Source organism: Microcaecilia unicolor, chromosome 1 (assembly GCF_901765095.1).
Source record: "Microcaecilia unicolor chromosome 1, aMicUni1.1, whole genome shotgun sequence".
In the NCBI taxonomy this organism is placed as follows: Eukaryota; Metazoa; Chordata; class Amphibia; order Gymnophiona; family Siphonopidae; genus Microcaecilia; species Microcaecilia unicolor.
In genome coordinates, this window is record NC_044031.1 from 332,976,460 (window position 1) to 333,000,465 (window position 24,006).

Sequence of the window (24,006 nt, forward strand, 5' to 3'; positions counted from 1 at the left end):
GGCTTTCTTGAAGAGATGGGCCTTCAACACTTTCCTGAAGGGTAAATAGCCGTTGATTGTTCTGATGGATCTTGGTAGTGCGTTCCAAAGCTGGCTGTTCACAAAAGAAGTCCTGCTATAGGGCCACAGCATACATATATGACTGGGCTCTGGTCTGGCTCCCCAGAGTTACAGCACAATTGTTTGCAATTCACTGAGGTTGGCCTGTGACCAGCCGGGTCAAAGATATTCAATGTGGCTAACAGGCTAACAAAAATCTTAGATTGATAACATATTTAACGGAGTTGTGTATCCTATATAGGGGGTGTAGTGTGCTTCGGTTGTGTGGAGCGGGGAATTCTTAGTTTAGGCAATAAACTGGATAGTCAATGCCAGTCACTGGAAACAGCCTGGCATTGAATACCCAGGTTTAGCGCTGACCGCAGGAGTTTTTGGCCCCAATATCTGGTTTAAAATGGAGACTTAATAGAGACACTGGGAGCAAAATGTCTGTTTTTTCAGGGAAGGATCCTGTATGAATTGTCAATAAAGATGTTTGCAGATCCTGGATATGCAGAAAGCTACACAAAATGTGAGTCAATATGGGTTCCCATTAGTGAGGGTCTCATTCTCATTTTAATGGGTTTGGTCTGTTTTGAATATTTCTGTAAAGATGTATTTGTATTGTGATGTTCTGACTTTCATACCAAACCCCTATCCAAGACAGCTACTATTCCAGATTCAGTATCTTAAAATGGAGGGCAAGTGTGCATGGTTGTTGTGTACTGAAGGAGACAATATGAAGTGACATCATTCATAATGCATACAATCCAGGGTAAGGAGTGAGATGTCAACTTATGGATGAATGTGCATATAGAAGAAAGGAGTATGCTAATGCACAAGAGTATGAAGGAAAGTTCAGTTCAGAGTAAGGTGCAGCCTGCCTCTAAAACAATAGAGCTGTTGCATTGAAAAAAAACATGAATAAGAGAGAGATGTGCATGGGCGTAGACTGGGTGGGGCGAGGGGGGGCAATGCCCCCCCAAACGCAGGGCCGGCAACAGGCAGCTCTCCCTTCACCCCACCCTCTCCCCGTTCCTTCTCCTCCCCCCCTGCCCCCCCCCCCCCGTGAGCCGGCTCTCCTCCCTCCCTCCGTATCCGTCCCTCACCGACCTGATCTTCGAATCCTTTGCCTGCCCGCTAGGCGCTAGCGCTCTCTCCCCTGCTGGTTCTCGCTTTAAAAATGGCCGCCGAGACTTTCAGAGGCGGCCTCGCGAGAAGTCTCGGTGGCCATTTTGAAGCGTGAACCGGCAGTGGAGAGTCAGCGCTAGCGGGCCGGGCAGGTGAAAAATTTGAAGATCGTTGGTGAGGGACGGATCCGGAGGGAGGGAGGAGAACTGGCTCGCTGGGGGGGGGGGGGAAGGAACGGGGAGAGGGCGGAATGAAGGGAGGGGAGAGGAGGGTCACTGCTGGACTAAGTGGATGGAGGGCAGGGGAAAGGAGGGCCACTGGGTATGGGGACAGGGGAGAGGAGGGTCACTGCTGGACTGAGGGGATGGAGGGCAGGGGAAGGAGGGCCACTGGGCATGGGGGCAGGGGAGAGGAGGGTCACTACTGGACTAAGTGGATGGAGGGCAGGGGAAAGGAGGGCCACTGGATATGGGGACAGGGGAGAGGAGGGTCACTGCTGGACTGGGTGGATGGAGGGCAGGGGAAAGGAGGGCCACTGGGTATGGGGACAGGGGAGAGGAGGGTCACTGCTGGACTGGGTGGATGGAGGGCAGGGGAAAGGAGGGCCACTGGGCATGGGGGCAGGGGAGAGGAGGGTCACTACTGGACTAAGTGGATGGAGGGCAGGGGAAAGGAGGGCCACTGGGTATGGGGGCAGGGGAGAGGAGGGTCACTACTGGACTGAGTGGATGGAGGGCAGGGGAAAAGAGGGCCACTGGGTATGGGGGCAGGGAGAGGAGGGTCCCTGCTGGACTGGGTGGATGGAGGGCAGGGGAAAGGAGGGCCACTGGGCATGGGGGCAGGGGAGAGGAGGGTCACTACTGGACTAGTGGATGGAGGGCAGGGGAAAGGAGGGCCACTGGGTATGGGGGCAGGGGAGATGAGGGTCACTGCTGGACTGAGTGGATGGAGGGCAGGGGAAAGGAGGGCCACTGGGCATGGGGGGAGGGGAGAGGAGGGTCACTACTGGACTGAGTGGATGGAGGGCAGGGGAAAGGAGGGCCACTGGGTATGGGGACAGGGAAGAGGAGGGTCACTGTTGGACTGGGTGATGGAGGGCAGGGGAGAGAAAAGAAATGCTGGACATAGATGGAGGGGAGGAAAGAGTGAGGAAGGAGATGAGATGAGGGAAAAGGAAGAGAGGAGAAAAACTGCACATGGATGAAGAAAATAGGCAGAAGCTGAGGACCAGAAATGAAGAAGAAAGGAAGAAAGAAATAAATGGAAAGGAAGCCCTGGAAACGGAGTTAAGAGGACAGATAACAGCAGAATCAGATACTGCACCAGCATGATCAGAAAAACAGTCACCAGACAACAAAGGTAGAAAAAAATCATTTTATTTTCATTATAGTGTTTGCAATATGTTCACTTTGAGAATCAGGTGCTCAACATTAAAAGTTTATATTTACTTATTTATACCCCCCCCCCACAGGCTCTCTCCCCGGCTATAGCCAGCTCTGCAATTTGGGGGGGCGCAGAGGGGGACTGGGGGGAGAGCCTGTTGTTAAACATTTGCCAGCACACCACTGCCTGTCGCCAAACCCGCTGCCTCTCTGATTCAGTGGCTATCCATTGGCAAACGAACACTGGTTATTCCCAAAAAAGCCAGCTCTTGCTCCCTTCCTTCCTCCATATTAGCATAATTTGCATATACATATATGCAAATGAATATGCTAATATGCCCCGCCCCTTCCTTTGCCCCCCCCCCCCCCCCAAATGAAACAGTCAAACTACGCCTATGGAGATGTGGTAGAGGAAAAACCACAGTGAAGTAGTCAAACAGCTAGAGATGCATGCTGTACCACCATTGCTGTATTAGAGAAATATTGGACAAATCACAATTGGAGGCAGTGTGACCATATAGTGATTTTGTCTGAAACTGAGATCCAGTCAATTGTAATCATCCTGATGACCCCTTTGGCTCAGTGTCAGTGCCAACCGCATAGTCATGAAGTGCATTAAGGGCAATAAGGACATACCAGTTTCTAATACCCTGGAGTCCACTTAAGGAGATGCAGTAAAATACTGGAGTGCTACCAGCGAGGAGGCCTAATCAGACACAGAAAAAAAAATGACAAAGACCATATAGCCTATTCAGTCTGCCCCCACCAGCCATGAGAGTTTCATGGTAAACCGGTTGGAAGAGCTGACAGCAGCGCTGTCTGAGCTTACCCTTTTTTGCTGAGCACAGGGGAGATCCTACTAAAGCTAAATGATTAGGGTTGAACATCTCCACCCATTCTTCTACCAGCCTCAGTAGAAATTACGTCCAATAATTCCTATGTAGAGAGCCTGCCACACAGCATGGGCAAGAGTCAGCCACTGTGAGCAGAATTGGTGCCCAAGTTTAGTTTAGTTGACAGTTTAGGCATATATGACTCTCTTACTCAACACCCTCACTTATCACCCCTACCACTGCAATTTCCCCACCCCTAGCTGTCTGTTCGTCTGTCCAATTTAGATTGTAAGCTCTGTTGAGCAGGGACTGTCTTTTCATGTTAATTTGTACAGCGCTGCATAAGTCTAGTAGCGCTATAGAAATGTTTAATAGTAGTAGTAGTAGTAATATTTTCAAAGCAGACTTACAAAGTTAAATAGTACCTATGAAACTTTGTAAGTCCAAGTGCTTTGAAAATAAGCCTACTGATATACTGCTTTGCCAAAAATGGTATTACTGTGAATGAACAGTCACATCAGCTTTGTATTCAAGTGATAAACCAGTACCCCCACTATTCACCATAGGGGAAGTGACCCCAAAAGAATCCATAAGAATCTGGGGCTGTTAGTGTCCATAGCCAGCTTACAACATTAAGATTTTAATCTACCAGTTACGATACCAGCATCTGTAGCATGGAACCAATCAGGGCTGTGCTCACAGCTTACATCACCATTGACATGAACACTGCAGCTGCAACGGATGTAGGAGGATTAGAGCAGAAAACACTGTCATAAGTGATTAACTTGCATGAGCAGAAATCACCTTACCTATTCATAAAGTATAGAATTTTGATTAAACAGAGAAACCTGATGCCATATGGCCTATCCAGTCTGCCCATCCATACCATCTACTATATCTTCCTCTCCCTAAAAGATCCCATGTGCTTGTTCCACACGTTCTTGCATTCAGATGCAGTCCTCATCTCAGCCTCCATCAGGAGGCTATTCCATGCATCTACCACCCTTTCCATAAAGTATTTCCTTAGAAGGTTTTAGACTCAGAAGTAATCTAACTTCATCCTATGCCCTCTCATTCCAGAGTTTTGTTTCAGTTGAAAGAGACTTGCCTGCTCTGCATTTATACCACAGAGATATTTAAATGTCCTACCATATCTTCTCTATCCCGCCTTTCAACCAAAGTAATCACATTGAGGTCTGTAAGTCTGTACCCAAACACTTCATGACTGAGACTACAGCCCATTTTAGTAGCCTCCTTCTCAACTGACTCAAATGCAGTGGCTGATTCCTACCCATGCTCAGTGGCAGAAAGGCTCTGTGGGATTTATTGGACTTCTCACTTCATTTCTAGTGAGGTTGGTAGAACCCTGGATTGAGTTTAGTTTCTTCTTCCATCCCAGAGACTTGCTACTGGTACTACATTCATATCAGTTGGTCTGTTTTCAACCTACACCTTTCATCTCTGTAAGCTTGAACTGTGTGTTTCTCAAACCTTTTCTGTATTCTCATAAGACAGAGAGAAGGGTGGACACTGAACCATTCAAATTTAATATTCATGGTAAGTGCCAGGGGAGTTTGGCTGTCTCTTTGATAGAAGGTGGAGGTGATTAATTACCTAATGCTGGTGCCGGTGGGGGGGGTGGGGGTGATGTTCTTAGGGAGGTCTGAGTTGTCATCAGGAGGATTGGGGTGGGTTGCCAGAAACTGTTTTTCTTTTTTTATAATAATAATAATAATTATTATTATTATTATTATTATTTGGGAGAGCAGCCATAATATAGGAAACTAAACATTTTTTTTTAATATTATTATCATGAACCCCTACCAAATACAGAATAAATGACCACAAAATAGAAATAGGAATGTGCAGACACAAACTGAACTGGAGACTCCAATAAGCCAAACTCTGCAAGTAGAGCAACACTAGAAAAGTAGAATCTGAAATATATTCTTCTTATATTCTGCAGCTCACAAATATATCAGAGATTCTGCACATTCAGATTCCCGAAGCTGGCATATTGAAATCACTAAATACAAGTTATTGCTATTTCTACTTTTATTATCTGGACAGATCAACATCTGTAGCCTGTGTCTATTATATGCTGGCTGCAGCATTTGCTTCATGTTATCCTGTGAACCTGAGACAGTTGACTGAAGACACTGTTTTCCCCATGAGGGGTACTCTCTATGTATGCATTTGGGATATAGAGGGCCAGAGATATTTCATTAATATTTGGGGACCATGAGTTTGTTTTAGCAGGCAATGGGGAAAGGTGCTGATAACTCAATTTCACAAAGTATTATCTAGAAAAAAAAACCCTGATGTTCACTATGAAACAGTTACGTACTACACTTTATCTGAACTACAAAAATATCCAATACATTATTTCTGCAATCAAGATCCACAATTGAATATTTCAAAGAGTTTTCCCATCACCACTTTATCCTCATATTGGGATATACATTTAGCTTTAATTCAGATATCATGTAGAGATCTTCTGGTTTCTCTCCAGATATTTTAAATATGCACCTACTGCTGCATGGGCTCTTATCTTGGAACCTGTTTTCTCTTTATTTCTGTGGGTTTTGTTGTATATTTTAAAAATGGGATTGGCAAAGGTTTGGGGGATGTTTTTCTCCCTTGTTCATATCTGATACCTCCACTAAAGACTCCTACTGTCACTGCAGTGTCAATGTTCAGGTCTGTGATCTGTGTTATTGTCTCACTGACCCTGGATCTCTGGTTCAGCTTCTGTGGATATGTCTGAGATAAGGTCTATTCCTGCAGTCCTTGAATAGGTTGTTTGTAGATGAATGTTGATCCATTTCCTCTTTACAAACTCCTCCCAGGGATTCCCTTTAGTTTTTTCTTATTTGCCAACATTTATTGGTGGTCTTTAGACTGTGTGCCCATGAACATATGACTGCCACAATGTCACAGAACTCCACCTTCCCTTTCATGCTTCTTTGCTAGGATTATGAGTAGGGATGGGTTGTTGGTTGCATCAATATGGGAAATGTTAAATACAGCATACCCCATGCTGTTGCATGTCATTAACAAATGAAAACAAGCAGAATTTTTTATTTATTTGCTGATAATAGTATACACTCTTTTAGAAGTGTGGTATGGAGGAGTGGCCTAGTGGTTAGAGCACTGGTTTTGGAATCCAGAGGTGGCCAGTTCAAATCCTACTACTACTCCTTGTGATCTTGGGAAAGTCACTTAACCCTCCCTTGCCTCAAGTACAAAATTAGATTATGAACCTGACAGGGAAATACCCACCATATCTGAATGTAACTCACCTTGAGCTACTACTGAAAAAGGTGTGAGCAAAATCTAAATAAATGCATCTTTTTCAAAGCAATGTATATGCATGTGTGTACTATCAGGAAAGAATGTGCACTCTTTCAGAAACAGTGCTCTTTCTTCACAAACTAGTGTATGCTCTTTTGAAAAAGCATGCACTCAACAGCTTTGCTCCTGTGATGACAAAATGTCCAAACAAAAATGAATAAAATGTATATTACCAGAAATGACACAAGAATGTTTTTTGGCTGCCAATCCCTACATATGAGTAGGCATGATCTGTATCAAGAAAAAAATAAAAAGCAACTTCATTTTGTGTCATTACTACTCAATTCATGTTCCATGGGAATAGCTTCCAACTGAGGTTAAAGATGGGATAGGTAAGATGTTCAAGTAGATGCCTATTTTAAGGTTATTTTATGATGACACTAGTCACAAATGTGTCTTTTATAAAATAACCTCATAAAACCTTCACAATCATGGCTAAAATCCACCTGCACCCTCTCTCTCTCTCTCTCTCTCTTTTGATACCTAACCCTTCTAAAGTTATCTCTTATGATTCAAAACTAAATTTATATTACATCTAATAAACTGTGGCAGAGCACATCTCTCCGGTCAACACTGGTCAGCTTTTATGGTATATAGATTTTTAAGTTCTTTGGCTGTATTCTCCATTATCTCTGAAACAATGACCTTCCTACCTACCCCATCCCCACTCTACTCCTGCTCCACTCTAGAAGAATGCTTAGACACTCTTATGATTTAAACATAAAACAAATAGTATTTAGGGGGAAAAAAAGCTGTACTTTTATTTTCCTTATCAGGTCCTGAACAAAAATAGAAGACAAATCTCTCTCTCTCTCATCATCATCATCATCAGGATAGCTGCAGTTTTTTAAGTGTACCTGTGCTGACATCCACTTCTACTGCCTTGTGGGAGCTGTAGTTTACTGCAGAGGACATTTTTCTTTAAGGGAGGGAATTTTATGAGCTTCTTCAATTCTCCCTGGGTTTTGTGTTATATGTGCTTGCTTCTCATCACGAAAGGTTTTAAGTGCATTAATCTCTTTACTTGACATTGTTCTGCCCCCATTACATAGGGTATCTTGTGCTGTCTGTGTGTAACAGATTATATAATTGTATATTTATTGAGCTATGTATATGGACTAGATCCCTGTATTTCTGCAGTCCTCTGTGATTAGTGTTTATGAGCACCTATTTTCTGCACTCAATGTCTTTTTAGAACTTTGTTGCTGCCTGCCTCAGGCCATGCTGGGAGGAGCAGAACCCCCCCCCCCCCCCCATCTTTCGGATTGCTCTCTATGAGAGATTTGAGAGAGATAATAGCTGTGCCTAGGTCATCCATCCAACATGTTGAGGCAGTAAACTGCTGCATGTTTTTAACTCTCAGAGTAGTAAGCCATTGTGTTTTTTTTACCTGTGTAGCTGTGCAGTTACCAGTGCTGCTGCTACGATTTATGTTAATCCTGTGTTTCAGTATTCAAGTTACCAGGCACTAACAGTTCCTCCTCTCAGGGAGAGAGGCTAATCACAGACACAAACTCACTCTGTATGTACAGAATTTCTAATCTGTTGCAACACAACTGTTAGTCATTTGTTTTATCTTGTCACCAAATACATTGAATAAAGAATGGGATTAAGGATTGAAGTTTATTCTTGGTAACTAGAATCCCCAGATTTAAATCTCTGAATAGACTCAGTACACAACACTGATTTTAGGAACATACTCAGTACATAACACTGAATGAAATTCAGAAGAGACTTGGAGGGGCATAATCAAAAGGGGTGTCCAGGTTTTCTGAGGACGTCCTCGCAGGATGTCCCGGCAAAGGGGTGGGGAAACCCGTATTATCGAAACAAGATGGGTGTCCATCTTTCATTTCGATAATATAGTCGGGGACGCCCAAATCTTGACATTTAGGTCATCCCTAGAGATGGTTGTCCTTAGACTTGGTCGTTTCTGATTTTTGGCGATAATGGAAACTAAGGATGCTCATCTCATAAATGACCAAATGCAAGCCCTTTGGTCGTGGGAGGAGCCAGCATTCGTAATGCACTGGTCCCCCTGATATGCCAGGACACAAACCTGGCACCCTAGGAGGCACTGCAGTGGACTTCACAAATTGCTCCCAGGTACATAGCTCCCTTACCTTGTGTGCTGAGCCCCCCAAAACCCACTACCCACCACTGTACACCACTACCATATGATAGCCCTTACAGGTGAAGGGGGGAACCTAGATGTGGGTACAGTGGGTTTGTGGTGGGTTTTGGAGGGCTCACATTTACCACCACAAGTGTAACAGGTAGGGGGGATGGGCCTGGGTCCGCCTGCCTGAAGTTCACTGCACCCACTAAAACTGCTCCAGGGACCTGCGTACTGCTGTCATGGAGCTGGGTATGATATTTGAAGCTGGCATAGAGGCTGGAAAGAAATATTTTTAAAAAATGTTTTGAGGGTGGGACGGGGTTAGTGACCACTGGGGGAGTAAGGGGAGGTCATCCCCGATTCTCTCCGGTGGTCATCTGGTCATTTTGGGCACCTTTTCGTGGATGGGTCATAAGAAAAAAAGGGCCAAGTAAAGTCATCCAAGTGCTCATCAGGGACGCCCTTTTTTTCCATTATGGGTCGAGGATGCCTATGTGTTAGGCACACCCAAGACCCCCCTTTGCTACGTTTCCGACACACCTCTGGGAACATTGGTCATCCCCACGATGGAAAGCAGTTGGGGACGCCCAAAATTGGCTTTCGATTATGCCAATTTGGGCGACCCTGGAGAAGGACCGCCCATCTCCCGATTTGTGTCGAAGGATGGGCGTCCTTCTCTTTCAAAAATAAGCCTGATATTCTCCTATACTTTATCTTCTGAATATGTTGTTCCTACAGACATGGATAAAAAAGTATATTTTTCTTTTCAGGAGAGACTGAACTTGAACTTCACACTGGGGAAAGGGGATTCTGTTGTACTCTATTCAGATGTGTTTTATGCCAATATTTTCAGCTTCTATGAAAACATATATGTACCCTAAATCAGTGGCGTAGCCACAGGTGGGCCTAGGGCTCAGGCTCACCCAACAGTAGTACATGTTTAGCGGTAGCTGGTAGGGATCCCAATCTCTGCCAGCAGAAGACTCCCCCCTGATGGTAATGAAAATGCTACTCTGCACGATACTGGCACCTGCACACGCTCAGTTTTCAGTGCATGCCTGCTGCAGACTGCCAAGGTGGAAAGAAGCGTTTTCCCGCCAGCTGAGATATTTTTCTGATCGTAGTGGGGGAGGGGGGCAGAACACTTGGTACCCACCCACTTCTTGCTTAGGCCCACCCAAAAGCTGTTGTCTGGCTATGCCCCTGCCCTAAATGTTGCAAGAGGCTTTTTTGGTATTTGGTTGAATGGGAATGCGCCTATTCAAAGAAATCTATAGAGAGAATGAAGGATATTAAGGAAACATCTTTAGAGGCTTTCCTTGCTACTGGGTCTGAATAAGGTTTAGTTCAATATTAGTAATAGTATTCATATTTAATTCTCTATTTACCTTCAAAATACCAATGTATAAAACCTTTATTATTCCTGTGGTATAGTTACAAACCCCATGAGAAACAGTCTGGAGGAAAGGTGTACCCTACAGAATAGGATAGGTTTGTAGCAGTCTCTACAGAAACCCAGATTTACTATTTGTTTATTTATGCATTCTTGTATCCCACTATTATCAAAAAACAAATTTTGGTTCAAAGTGGCTTACAATTTACGTTTGGTGGAGTTACAATAGTGTTATGCAATGTGGAGAGGGCTTCTACAGTTTGTGTGGTTATTCATAGAGTTTTTGAAGAGACAGATTTGAAGAGGAAAAGTTAGTGGTAGCTTTTTGGTGATGTTTATTCATATAGTTTTTGAAGAGGTAGATTTGAAAGGAAGGCAACAATATCTTTCTGATTAGCTGTAGAATTTTTTGAAGAGGTAGATTTTCATTTCTTTTCTGCATTGGAGGAAATTTGTGATGCTTCTTATGGTTTTTGGTATCGAGTTCCACCATTTCAAACCCAGGTAGCTAAATCCTGCTGTGTAGATAGTTTTGTAGATGGTGTTTTTACAGTTGGGTAGATGTAGAAGTAGGTAGTTCCTGTTTACTGGATTGGCATGTTAATCATATATTTGGGTGCCATTTCAAATAGTATCTGGAAGATTTGCTTTGAAAAATATTCTTACCTTGAATGGTAGCCAATGTAGTGTTTCAAGCAGTGGGGTTGCTCTTCATATTTCAATTTCTTGAAAATCAGTCATGCTGCCATGTTTTGGACTGTTTGCAGCAATTTTAGTATGCTTTCCTTGCACCCTACGTATGCTGCAATTTAGTTGTCTAGATGAGGTAGGAAATAGTCTGTTATTCTTCTCAGTTTCCATAGTGTTCTGAAGCATTTTGAAGTTACTGCTAATATTTGATTGTCCACTGTTAGAGGTTAGTCAAGAATGATTCTTAATATTTTAAAGTTGTGTTTTGATGTGGTATGTTTGTTGGTTGATTGTGAATTTTTGGTAGGATGTGGCGTTGTGTGGGCTGGATAGTACTAGAAATTTGTTTTTGTCTCTGCAGTTTGAGTCTGAAAGTTGTTGCCCATTCCATTAGGTCCAATCCTGTTTTTTATTTTGTCCTGTATGTTTGTGATATTGTTTTTGAAATGTATAAAGATGGTGATGTTGTCTGCATATATAAATGGGTTGAAATCCATTAATTCCAGGTTTTATTTTGAGTGGTGCCATCAGTATTGGTGATATTGGTGATCCTGTGGAGCACTCAGAGATCCATGAGGCTGATGTTTGGTTGGACATATTTATAATGTAGGATCTGGTCTTTATGAAGCTATTGAACCATGTTTCCACTGCACCGCTGATTCCTGTGTTATCGAGCAGTCTCATTAGTGTGGTGTGGTCTACTAGCTCGAACGCACTTGACATGTCAAGTTGTAGTAGTAATACATTTTGTCCTTGGTATATTATACTTCTGAATTTTGTTATCAGGATGGTTATGCTTGTCTCAATGCTGCATTATGGTTTGAAACCTGATTGAGATTTATGAAGAATTGAGGATTTTGTAAATTCTGTATTCTACATAGCTCACAATCGAGTTTTCGTCAACAGTACAGTACTGAAACAGTATTAGTGACCCTCCTATCAAACTTTAAAAGATTATTATCTACTGGGAACAAAGTGTTGCTACTTCAGTTTGATATGTCTAGTGCGTTTGACATGGTAGACAACACTCTTCTAATCCACCTGCTAGATACATTTGGAATAGGTGGCAATGTGCTTAGCTGGATTAAGTGCTTTTTGTCCTCGAGAACATACCAAGTCAAAGGCGAATCTATCATCTAAAAACCTTGGAATGCTTATTGTGGAGTACCTCAAGGCTCAACCCTTTCACCTACCCTTTTCAACATCATCATCTCTTGCGACTGCCTTATCAAAGCTTGGCCTCAACCCATTCATCTATGCGGATGACGTGACCATCTATATCCCTTTCAAATCAACATTAGCTGAAGTCTATGACTCTATAGTTGCTAGTTTTTTCCATTATGGATTCCTGAGCTAATGCGTTTCAATTCAAACTCAATAAAGAAAAAACGCAGAGTCTAATCCTCTCGTCCCAGCATAATAAGGATCTCCCGTCATCCCTCGTCATTAAGGATTATACCCTTCCAATCTCTAAAAGTCTGAAAATCCTTGGAGTCTTATTGGATAATCACTTGATATTGGATAATCAAGCTAAGCTCATCACAAGAAGAATGTTCCACTCAATGTGCAGGCTGAGGCATATCAGGCAATTCCTCAAAAAAGAGCTCTTTCGTACCCTCATTCATTGGATGGTCCTATCACATATAGACTATTGCAGTGGAATTTATGCAGGTTGCCGTGATTGCATTCTAAAAAAACTCCAGACCGCTCAAAACACTGCTGCAAGGCTAATCTTGGGCAAATCGTGCTTTGACCATGCTCGCCCTCTACGTTACATTCTACACTGGCTTCCCATTAAAGACTGTATTACCTTTAAAATCTTTTCATTGACTCACAGGATAATATATGGGGAAGCCCCTGCCTATATGCTAGATTTGATAGATCTACCATCCAGAAATGCTTCAGTGTCTGCTCGATCCTACCTTAATTTACACTATCCAAGTTGCTTTCTTTATGCTGTTTGTGCATGTTCTTATGGCTTTTCTCCATATAGTTTTGTTTGCATCTGTTTTGATTTTTGCCCATGCTCTTTCGAGTTTCCTACAGAGTTTCTTCATGTGTAGTAGTTTGTATTAAACCAGGGACATGGTTGTTTTGTGATTTTTGGTTTTGTTTTGAGTGATGCTATTTTGTTTAGTGTGTTTTCACTCGTTTCATCCCAGTTTCTCATGAAGTGTTTATCCTCAGGTGGTATGTCAATGAGTTCATTTATTGTTGTTGTCCAGAATGCATGGTTGTCTACTTTTCCCCTGGTTGTGAATGTGTGTTGGGTTCTTGGCTCTCTTTTCTTGCTGCTTTCTTTCCATTGTAGTGTAAAAGTGAGCTTGCTATGGGCTGACCATGGTACCTCTTCCCATGTGTGGTTTGTTAATATGTGGTTAATATGTGGTTGTTACTTATTGAGAATCTGTGGGCTACTGTTTCTAATTGGTGTCCTTTTGTGTGCGATGAAACTTCCTTGTGCTGTTGTGAAGTTCCGTTGGTTTACGAAGTTCATTAGTGTTCTGGTGTTTGTGTCATTTTTTCTAGGTGTAGGTTTATGTCACCTATTAATAGGACATTTGGGTGATTGGTGCAGATATTTGATACGAAGTCCATGAAATCATCATACCTGGAGGGCAGTAGAATAATGTGATGCATAGTTGATCAGTTAGTGTTTTGTCATTGATTTGCATGCCAGGATTTGTTTGTTGATGATGTATGTTTAGCGACCGGTTCTGCTATGAAGGAGGATTTGTATATTATTGCAGTGCCTCCTCCCCTCCTTTTGGTTCTGTTGATATGTATTATTTTGTATCCTGGTGGGCATAAGTCTATAGTGCAGGGTCGTCTTTGAGGAGCAGCCATATTTCAGTTATGAGCAGTAGTCCGAGTCATTCTGTTTCTATCCAGTCTCTTTGCAGTTTTGTCTTATTTACTGCCGATCTTGCGTTTATATAACCTATTCGTATCAGGACATACATGTTGTGTTTAATGTTAGTTCTGTTTTTAACAGTTTGTAGTTGTCTGTGTGGTCTGCCTGTTTTCCTATATTACCATTCAGTACTAAAATATTGGGATTAAGGGACCTAACCTTCAGTTATAGCTGTGTTTGCAATATAGATAAATTTTCTCTTAACCACAGATAGCCAACAGTGTCAAATTGATGTATGCTCATTTTATATTATTCATTGATATTCCCTTTTAGAGGCAGGTTAAATTAAGCTAATTCTGGTATGTGAATTTATTCCTTTGAAATTTTTATTTCTGCTCTGATCTTTATCCAAATAAAGAATGCCATCTGTGTGAACAGATGCTTCACAGCTTTTAGTTTAGCAGTGGAAGGTATCTTTTTTGATATATTTCAGTTTCCCAGTAATTATTGTTCAGTATTCTTCCAAGTTGGACAAGAAAGTACCTGGCACATTATAAAGAGTGGAACTATTCCTTTTTTTCTCACTTACTGGGATAATCAGTGGCTTTCCCAAGTTTATCTGGCTAATAAATGGTCTAGTCTTTACTTAAAGTAATCTAATAATGGGGACCATTTAATAAGCTGTGCTAACAGAGACCATGCACTCTGCACGTGGGTTTTCCCATGTACTGAGGCCACTTTTAACATGGCTGTAAAATGGCCACATTTCCATTTTTTTCTTATTAATGGCCAGGCACTAACTTACAAATTAGCATGTGGCCATTAGCACATGAGCTCTTACCGACACCTATTTAATAGACAGAAAGGGCTCACGCGCTAACCATGCACTAATTGATTGACATGTGGCAATATAGCTGCGCTAATCGATTGGAACTGAGCAAGCCTACTCTCTGCCCCCAAACACTGGAGAAGCGTGTGCAGATGCCTGAACTAACACAGGGCACCTAAGCAGTACCTGTGGTAGTATATTTTGGTGCATGAGAAGCACGCGGTAGTGCTTACGGCCACCTAGTAAAAGGGCCCCAATGTTTTTAACTGAAACAGAAGGGGAATTGTGACAGTAACTTCTCCTGGTTCCAATGATTTATTAAAGTTTGATTATTTATATTTATGCTTTAATTTGAATAAATGTATTCAAATGAGTAATCACAGAATGAGGGTTCATCTGAAGGTGAGGATGCTAACTTTCAGGAAAATTAACTTTGTTAAGATAGAGGAGTACCTCAAGGAATGGAAAAAAATATCTATGGGAAGCAGAAAAATAATGCTCAAAACTGAAAGGAGACATGGTAAGGGTAACAAGCTTTGTTGTTAGGATAATAAGAGGAAAATGAGGTTGCTATGGTTCTCTAAAGAAGTAGTTGAAAGAGTAAGGGAAACTTGCTTGTCCCATGCTTTTTTGAATTCAGATATGGTATTCGTCCCCACCACTGCTGCCGGGATGTCATTCCATGCATCTATCACTCTTTCAACAAACAAATATTTCCTTAGATTACTTCTGATTCCATACCATTTTACCTTTGTCCTATGATCCCTTGTTTCAAAAGCTTCATTTTAATTGAAAAAAGGCTTTTCTCCTCAGCATTTATGTCTTAGAGATATTTAAATGTCTGCATCATATCTCTCCTAGCCTTCTTCCAAACTATACATATTGAAATCTTTAAAGTCTGTCCCTATATGTTTCATGACAAAGACCACTTACTAGTTTAGTAATTATCCTCTGGTCTGAGTCCAAGTTGCTTATTATATTTTGAGGGTGCTGTTTCCACAACGGTACACTGAGTGGGCCTTTTACAAAGGCACGCTAGTGTTTGTGCTAAATGCTAGAAATGTCAATATATTCCTATGGGCATCTTTAGCATTTAACACACTTAATCATTAGCACATGCTAAAAATGCTACCACACCTTTGTAAAAGACCCCCTGATTGAGTTCTCACTCACTGGAGACTTATACAGTTGCAATATCATCTCCTTTTTCCTGCTGACCATTTCTCTCCCTATGCACACAAGCATCCTTCCGCCTTTTGAGTAACCCTTAAACTACAAGAGATAGCAGAAAGAAGACAGGCAACAATATTTGGAAAACTTTGAAAGTAGTCAGGAGAGCAATGCTGCACATGGAAGCAAAATAGGGGTTTGATATTTGGGTACAAGGGGCCCTTTCACTAAGCTGCGTAGGCGCCTACATGCGCCCAATGTGTGCCAATTTGGAACTATTTCCCAGCTACCACGAGGCCCAGGTGATAATTTCATTTTTTACGCACATCCACTACATGCGCTGGAAAATTCCTGACGTGCAGCGCTAACCGGGCAGTAATTGGTAGTGGATGGCTTCTCATAGGATGTCAGCCGAAGGAGCATGGACAGCAGACCAACCCCGAGGAGCCGAAGGCGGGGCGATAGGGAGGCAGGACAAGGAAATTCGGATTGGTCAGCCGGCAGGAGATGGAGGCAGAGTCTAGCCAGCCATGGCCAATCCAGGGAACTGGTTCGAGTTCCCAGGCCTCAGTGCCCGGAAGGAAGGCCCCCTTCGGGCCGCCGGTGTTGTCATCATGGCCGGTGGTCCCGGAGGCAGAAGCGACGCGTTGACCCCGCCAATGTGGCCAGCAAGGAGAGCCGTGAGAGGTTGGGACATGGGAGTGTCAGCCCAGCCCACATGGCCAACGTTCCCCATTACCAGGGCGGAGCCAGAGAGCGGGTGGGTCGCAATGAGCGCACCACAGGTGAGGGGCGCGACACCCAGGACCTTTGGTCATCCCCGCAATGGAAAGCAGTTAAGGACGCCCAAAATCGGCTATCGATTATGCCGATTTGGGCAACCTTGGGAGAAGGACGCCCATCTCCCGATTTGTGTCGGAAGATGGGTGCCCTTCTCTTTAAAAAATAAGCTGGTTTGAGATTTACATTACAACCAAAGCTTGTACCACACTTAGAACATGTGAATGGTTTCACTTTATTGTGGATTTTCTTGTTTATTTTGTATGTTTTGCATTTGGATGTATTTGTTTGAAAATGGACCAAAAAATAAAACATCCAAATCACAAAACATTTTTCCAAACAGCATTTTCAAAAGGAAAAGAGAGACTTTTTTTGTAGAAATTTACCTTTCCTGTTATGATTTTGGATGTTTAACAAAAAATGTTCAAATTCAGACATAGATGTCATATCCAAAAATGCCCCTTGTGCATTTGACTTGCCCAAAGTCACAAGGAGCAGCAGTGGAAATTGAACCCATGTTGCCAGGATCAACACCCACTGCATTAACCATTAAGCCACTCCTCCTCTGTTTTGAATGTTTTGCATTTGGTCGTTTTTTTGTTCGAAAATGGACTAAAAAAAGGACGTCCAAATCACAAAACGTTCAAATCACAAGACGTCCATAGCATTGTCAAACACAAAAGATAGACGCCTATCTTTTTTCGAAAATTACCTTCTTTACTGTTCAGAATTTGCACGTTTTTGTAAAACGTCCAAATTCTGATTTAGACGTTCTATAAAAAATGCCCTTCTTTGTATACTAGTTTGCGCACATAGGATACCAAAAGCTACAGACAATACAGAATATTAACCCCCTGATTCTATAAAATTTGCCCAAAACTTTGTGTGCAAATTTAGGTGCATTCCTGATTTGTGCGTGCAATTTAATAGAATAATGAGCCAATTGGTGCCAATAATTGGCTTTTAACAAGCAATTATTGTCACTAATTAGATTTAATTGGGAGTAATGCTTGTAAAGTTAGGTATGGATCTGTGCCTAAAATTTATATGTGGTCCAAAAAAAGGGGCATGAAAATTGGAAGGGTCATGGGTGTTTCAGGTTGGAACATGGGCATAGTTTTGAGTTATGTATGTAATTATAGAATATAATTTTCATTAGTGCAAACGGTGGCATTTACATTTACGCACAACCTCTCCATTTAAGCGATTATCCTATAAACTGTGCCAAACTTTTGTCATGGTTTATAGAATACCACTTAAGCAGGTATTTTTGTTGCCAATTTTTTAGGCACCATATACAGAATCTAGCCCTAAATATATAAATCAAAATTGTTTTTTAAAGCAAAACTGTGCAGGCTACTTTTACTCTTCTGTTTAACCTGAAATCTTGAAACTATATTTAATTAAACTGTTGATCAGTACTTCTCAACTGTCCCCTGGAGGCAAACCTATCTAGTCAGGTTTTCAGGATCACCACAATGAATATGAATGAGGTAGATTTTATATAATGCATCTTTGTTATATGCAAATTTATCACAAGCATATTCTGGAACCCTTTTACTAAAGCTTAGTGTGCACTAACAGGCATTAGCATGCACTAAGTGCCATGTGCTCTGTAGGTATAAAGTATTATGTGCAGAATTTAGGGGCCCTTGTACTAAAGGGTTGGCGTGCGGCAATGGGCTTACTGTGTGCCAATCTAGAGCTACCGCCATGTACCGCAGGAGTCTGGAGGGAGATCCCACCCCTAGCACGCACTATGTCTGGCACTACAAAAATAACTTCTATTTTTTTTAGCTCTGATGCTTACTCAGTGGTAATTGGGCAGCACCACGTGCTGTCTGGTTACCGCCAGGTTAGTGTGGGAGCCCTTACCACCACCTCATGAGTGGCAGTAAGTGCCCCCCACAAAATGGCCATGAAGTAAGTGGTAAGTAATTTATGTTTCTTTTACCAAAAAAGAAAATGTTTAATTTATAAAATGTTGTCACTTGTCAGCAATTGCACCAGTCATCAAGGCTTTAACCCTGACAACTATAAAACAGTTTTCATAAATATTCATATACATTTCTTTAAAAAAAGAGAGAGAACCTTTTACCTGCTGTGGGAAAAGGGGATCTCAGCGTGTGTCAAATACACACACTGTTGCTAGTGCAGGCCCCCTTTTACCGCAGCTTAGTAAAAGGACCCCCATTAGTACACTAAAGTCTGTTAGGGCACACTAAGCCTTAGGGTCCCTTTTTCAAAGCGGAGGTAAGCCCAATGCAGGCTTACCGCTGGCTAAACAGGAAATACCGCCGGGCTACTGCAGAAGCCCAGTGATACTTCACACCCCCAGCATGCTGTCATATCCAGTGCTACAAAAATGTATTTATTTTTCTAGCGCCGGGGTGTACCCGGCAATAATCGGGCAGTGCAATTTGCTGCCTGGTTACTGCTGGGTTAATGTGGGAGCCCTTACCACCACCTGAATGGTTGGCAGTAAGGGCTACCCTGCCCCCCCCCCCCCCGAAATGGCAATGCGGCAAGTGCTTTACTTGCAACATGGCCATTTCCTGCAGAAAAGAAAGGCTACCTTTTTACCAGCTGCGGTAAAAGGGGGCCTCGGCGTGCAACAAATATAAACATTGATGCCAGCAAAATCCCCCTTTTGCCACAGCTTGGTAAAAGGGGTCCTTAGTAAAAGGGCACCTTATCATGGTAATCCTGAAAACCTGACTAGCTAGATGTGCCTCCAGGAAAGAGATAAAAAGCACTGCAACACGACATGCGTCTCTCATTTTTGTTACAGACTGATTTCAAAACTGTGCATATGCAATGGCAAAATGGGAAACAAACAAGGAAGGATCTAAGCCATTTCACTCAGACAGCTGTCATTTATTGACAGTTACAGTGCAGCATGTAATGAATACATGAGAATGTGCCCACCATTGTGAAGTTTATTTAGAACAAGTTGAGTTACTGTGCTCAAAATAAATTGCTTCATGAAAATTTGAATTGCAATTTGGTAGAGGGCACTAGTGATTTCTACTTATAGCAAGTAACTTGTGTGTCAATATATCGTCAGCAGCAAGAATAAGTCAACAGTGTTTATTTTTGGCATTCTGTTCCATCTAAGGGAAAAAAAGAATCTATCTTTACAGAGGATCGATATTTATGTTTATGAGAGCGTTTTTCAGAGGTCATAGTAGGATATGCCTTTTAAACTTAGGGCTAGATATACTGATGTTTAATAACATCAATGCATGTTATTGCACTTTAATGTGAAGTAATACATTTTAATGGATATTAATTAACTCAAGCCCCACTATTTTCAATAGGCCCTATTTATCATGGTAAACATATTAATGCAGGTAAGCAAATCTAGCCTCTATTTTCCAGGAGCAATGATTGTACTTTATATATTCTAAAAGCTTTATAATATGTATACGTTTTGAGTAGACATTTATGACTAAACAGTGCAATATATTTTTAAAGCTAATCTTAACCTTGTTTAATTACAATATTTCCAATATAAGTGATACATTGTTTCCCTGATTTTCAAGCAACCCCTCCCTCCCCACACACACCAGCATAACCATCACCATCAATAAGCATTGAATGGGAGAAAAGCCTCCGTAAATCAGGTAATTTATGTTACTTTTACCAGCAAAGAAAAGGTTGAATTTATATAATGTTGTCACTTGTCAGCAGTTGCACCAGTCATCAAGGCTTTAACCCTGGTAACTGATCTATCAAACAGTTTTCATAAAGCGAATGCTACATACCTGTAGAAGGTATTCTCCGAGGACAGCAGGCTGATTGTTCTCACTGATGGGTGACGTCCACGGCAGCCCCTCCAATCGGAATCTTCACTAGCAAAAGTCTTTGCTAGCCCTCGCGCGCCAATGCGCACCGCACATGCGCGGCCGTCTTCCCGCCCGAAACCGGCTCGTGCCGGCCAGTCTCATATGTAGCAAGACAAAGACTAGGGAAGACACAACTCCAAAGGGGAGGCGGGCGGGTTTGTGAGAACAATCAGCCTGCTGTCCTCGGAGAATACCTTCTACAGGTATGTAGCATTCGCTTTCTCCGAGGACAAGCAGGCTGCTTGTTCTCACTGATGGGGTATCCCTAGCCCCCAGGCTCACTCAAAACAACAAACATGGTCAATTGGGCCTCGCAACGGCGAGGACATAACTGAGATTGACCTAAAAAATTTACCAACTAACTGAGAGTGCAGCCTGGAACAGAACAAACATGGGCCTAGGGGGGTGGAGTTGGATTCTAAACCCCGAACAGATTCTGAAGCACTGACTGCCCGAACCGACTGTCGCGTCGGGTATCCTGCTGCAGGCAGTAATGAGATGTGAATGTGTGGACAGAAGACCACGTCGCAGCTTTGCAAATCTCTTCAATAGTGGCTGACTTCAAGTGGGCTACCGACGCTGCCATGGCTCTAACATTATGAGCCGTGACATGACCCTCAAGAGCCAGCCCAGCCTGGGCGTAAGTGAAGGAAATGCAATCTGCTAGCCAATTGGATATGGTGTGTTTTCCTACAGCCACTCCCCTCCTGTTGGGATCAAAAGAAACAAACAATTGGGCGGACTGTCTGTTGGGCTGTGTCCGCTCCAGATAGAAGGCCAATGCTCTCTTGCAGTCCAATGTGTGCAGCTGACATTCAGCAGGGCAGGAATGAGGACGGGGAAAGAATGTTGGCAAGACAACTGACTGGTTCAGATGGAACTCCGACACAACCTTTGGCAAGAACTTAGGGTGAGTGCGGAGGACTACTCTGTTATGATGAAATTTGGTGTAAGGGGCCTGGGCTACCAGGGCCTGAAGCTCACTGACTCTACGAGCTGAAGTAACTGCCACCAAGAAAATGACCTTCCAGGTCAAGTACTTCAGATGGCAGGAATTCAGTGGCTCAAAAGGAGGTTTCATCAGCTGGGTGAGAACGACATTGAGATCCCATGACACTGTAGGAGGCTTGACAGGGGGCTTTGACAAAAGCAAACCTCTCATGAAGCGAACAACTAAAGGCTGTCCTGAGATCGGCTTACCTTCCACACGGTAATGGTATGCACTGATTGCACTAAGGTGAACCCTTACAGAGTTGGTCTTGCGACCAGACTCAGACAGGTGCAGAAGGTATTCAAGCAGGGTCTGTGTAGGACAAGAGCGAGGATCTAGGGCCTTGCTGTCACACCAGACGGCAAACCTTCTCCATAGAAAGAAGTAACTCCTCTTAGTGGAATCTTTCCTGGAAGCAAGCAAGATGCGGGAGACACCCTCTGACAGACCCAAAGAGGCAAAGTCTACGCTCTCAACATCCAGGTCGTGAGAGCCAGGGACCGGAGGTTGGGATGTAGAAGCGCCCCTTCGTCCTGCGTGATGAGGGTCGGAAAACACTCCAATCTCCACGGTTCTTCGGAGGACAACTCCAGAAGAAGAGGAAACCAGATCTGACGCGGCCAAAAAGGAGCAATCAGAATCATGTGCCTCGGTCTTGCTTGAGTTTCAACAAAGTCTTCCCCACCAGAGGTATGGGAGGATAAGCATACAGCAGACCCTCCCCCCAGTCCAGGAGGAAGGCATCCGATGCCAGTCTGCCGTTGGCCTGAAGCCTGGAACAGAACTGAGGGACTTTGTGGTTGGCTCGAGATGCGAAGAGATCTACCAAGGGGGTGCCCCACACCTGGAAGATCTGTCGCACTACAAGGGAATTGAGCGACCACTCGTGAGGTTGCATAATCCTGCTCAATCTGTCGGCCAGACTGTTGTTTACGCCTGCCAGATATGTGGCTTGGAGCACCATGCCGTGACGGCGAGCCCAGAGCCACATGCTGACGGCTTCCTGACACAGGGGGCGAGATCCGGTGCCCCCCTGCTTGTTGACGTAGTACATGGCAACCTGGTTGTCTGTCTGAATTTGGATAATTTGGTGGGACAGCCGATCTCTGAAATCCTTCAGAGCGTTCCAGATCGCTCGTAACTCCAGAAGATTGATCTGCAGATCGCGTTCCTGTAGGGACCAGCTTCCTTGGGTGTGAAGCCCATCGACATGAGCTCCCCATCCCAGGACAGACGCATCCGTGGTCAGCACTTTTTGTGGCTGAGGAATTTGGAAAGGACGTCCCAGAGTCAAATTGGACCAAATCGTCCACCAATACAGGGATTTGAGAAAACTCGTGGACAGGTGGATCACGTCTTCTAGATCCCCAGCAGCCTGAAACCACTGGGAAGCTAGGGTCCATTGGGCAGAGCTCATGTGAAGGCGAGCCATGGGAGTCACATGAACTGTGGAGGCCATGTGGCCCAGCAATCTCAACATCTGCCGAGCTGTGATCTGCTGTGATGCTCGCACCCGCGAGACGAGGGACAACAAGTGTTGGCTCTCGCCTCTGGGAGATAGGCGCGAGCCGTCCGAGAATCCAGCAGAGCTCCTATGAATTTGAGTTTCTGCACTGGGAGAAGATGGGACTTTGGATAATTTATCACAAACCCCAGTAGCTCCAGGAGGCGAATAGTCATCTGCATGGACTGCAGGGCTCCTGCCTCGGATGTGTTCTTTACCAGCCAATCGTCGAGATATGGGAACACGTGCACCCCCAGCCTGCGAAGTGCCGCTGCTACTACAGCCAGGCACTTTGTGAACACCCTGGGCGCAGAGGCGAGCCCAAAGGGTAGCACACAGTACTGGAAGTGACGTGTGCCCAGCTGAAATCGCAGATACTGCCTGTGAGCTGGCAGTATCGGGATGTGTGTGTAGGCATCCTTCAAGTCCAGAGAGCATAGCCAATCGTTTTCCTGAATCATGGGAAGAAGGGTGCCCAGGGAAAGCATCCTGAACTTTTCTTTGACCAGATATTTGTTCAGGGCCCTTAGGTCTAGGATGGGACGCATCCCCCCTGTTTTCTTTTCCACAAGGAAGTACCTGGAATAGAATCCCAGCCTTCCTGCCCGGATGGCACGGGCTCAACCGCATTGGCGCTGAGAAGGGCGGAGAGTTCCTCTGCAAGTACCTGCTTGTGCTGGAAGCTGTAAGACTGAGCTCCCGGTGGACAATTTGGAGGTTTTGAGGCCAAATTGAGGGTGTATCCTTGCCGGACTATTTGAAGAACCCATTGATCGGAGGTTATGAGAGGCCACCTTTGGTGAAAAGCTTTCAACCTCCCTCCGACTGGCAGGTCGCCCGGCACTGACACTTGGATGTCGGCTATGCTCTGCTGGAGCCAGTCAAAAGCTCGTCCCTTGCTTTTGCTGGGAGCCGAGGGGCCTTGCTGAGGCGCACGCTGCTGACGAGAGCGAGCGCGCTGGGGCTTAGCCTGGGCCGCAGGCTGTCGAGAAGGAGGATTGTACCTATGCTTACCAGAAGAGTAGGGAACAGTCTACCCCAAAAAATCTTCTACCTGTAGAGGTAGAGGCTGAAGGCTGCCGGCGGGAG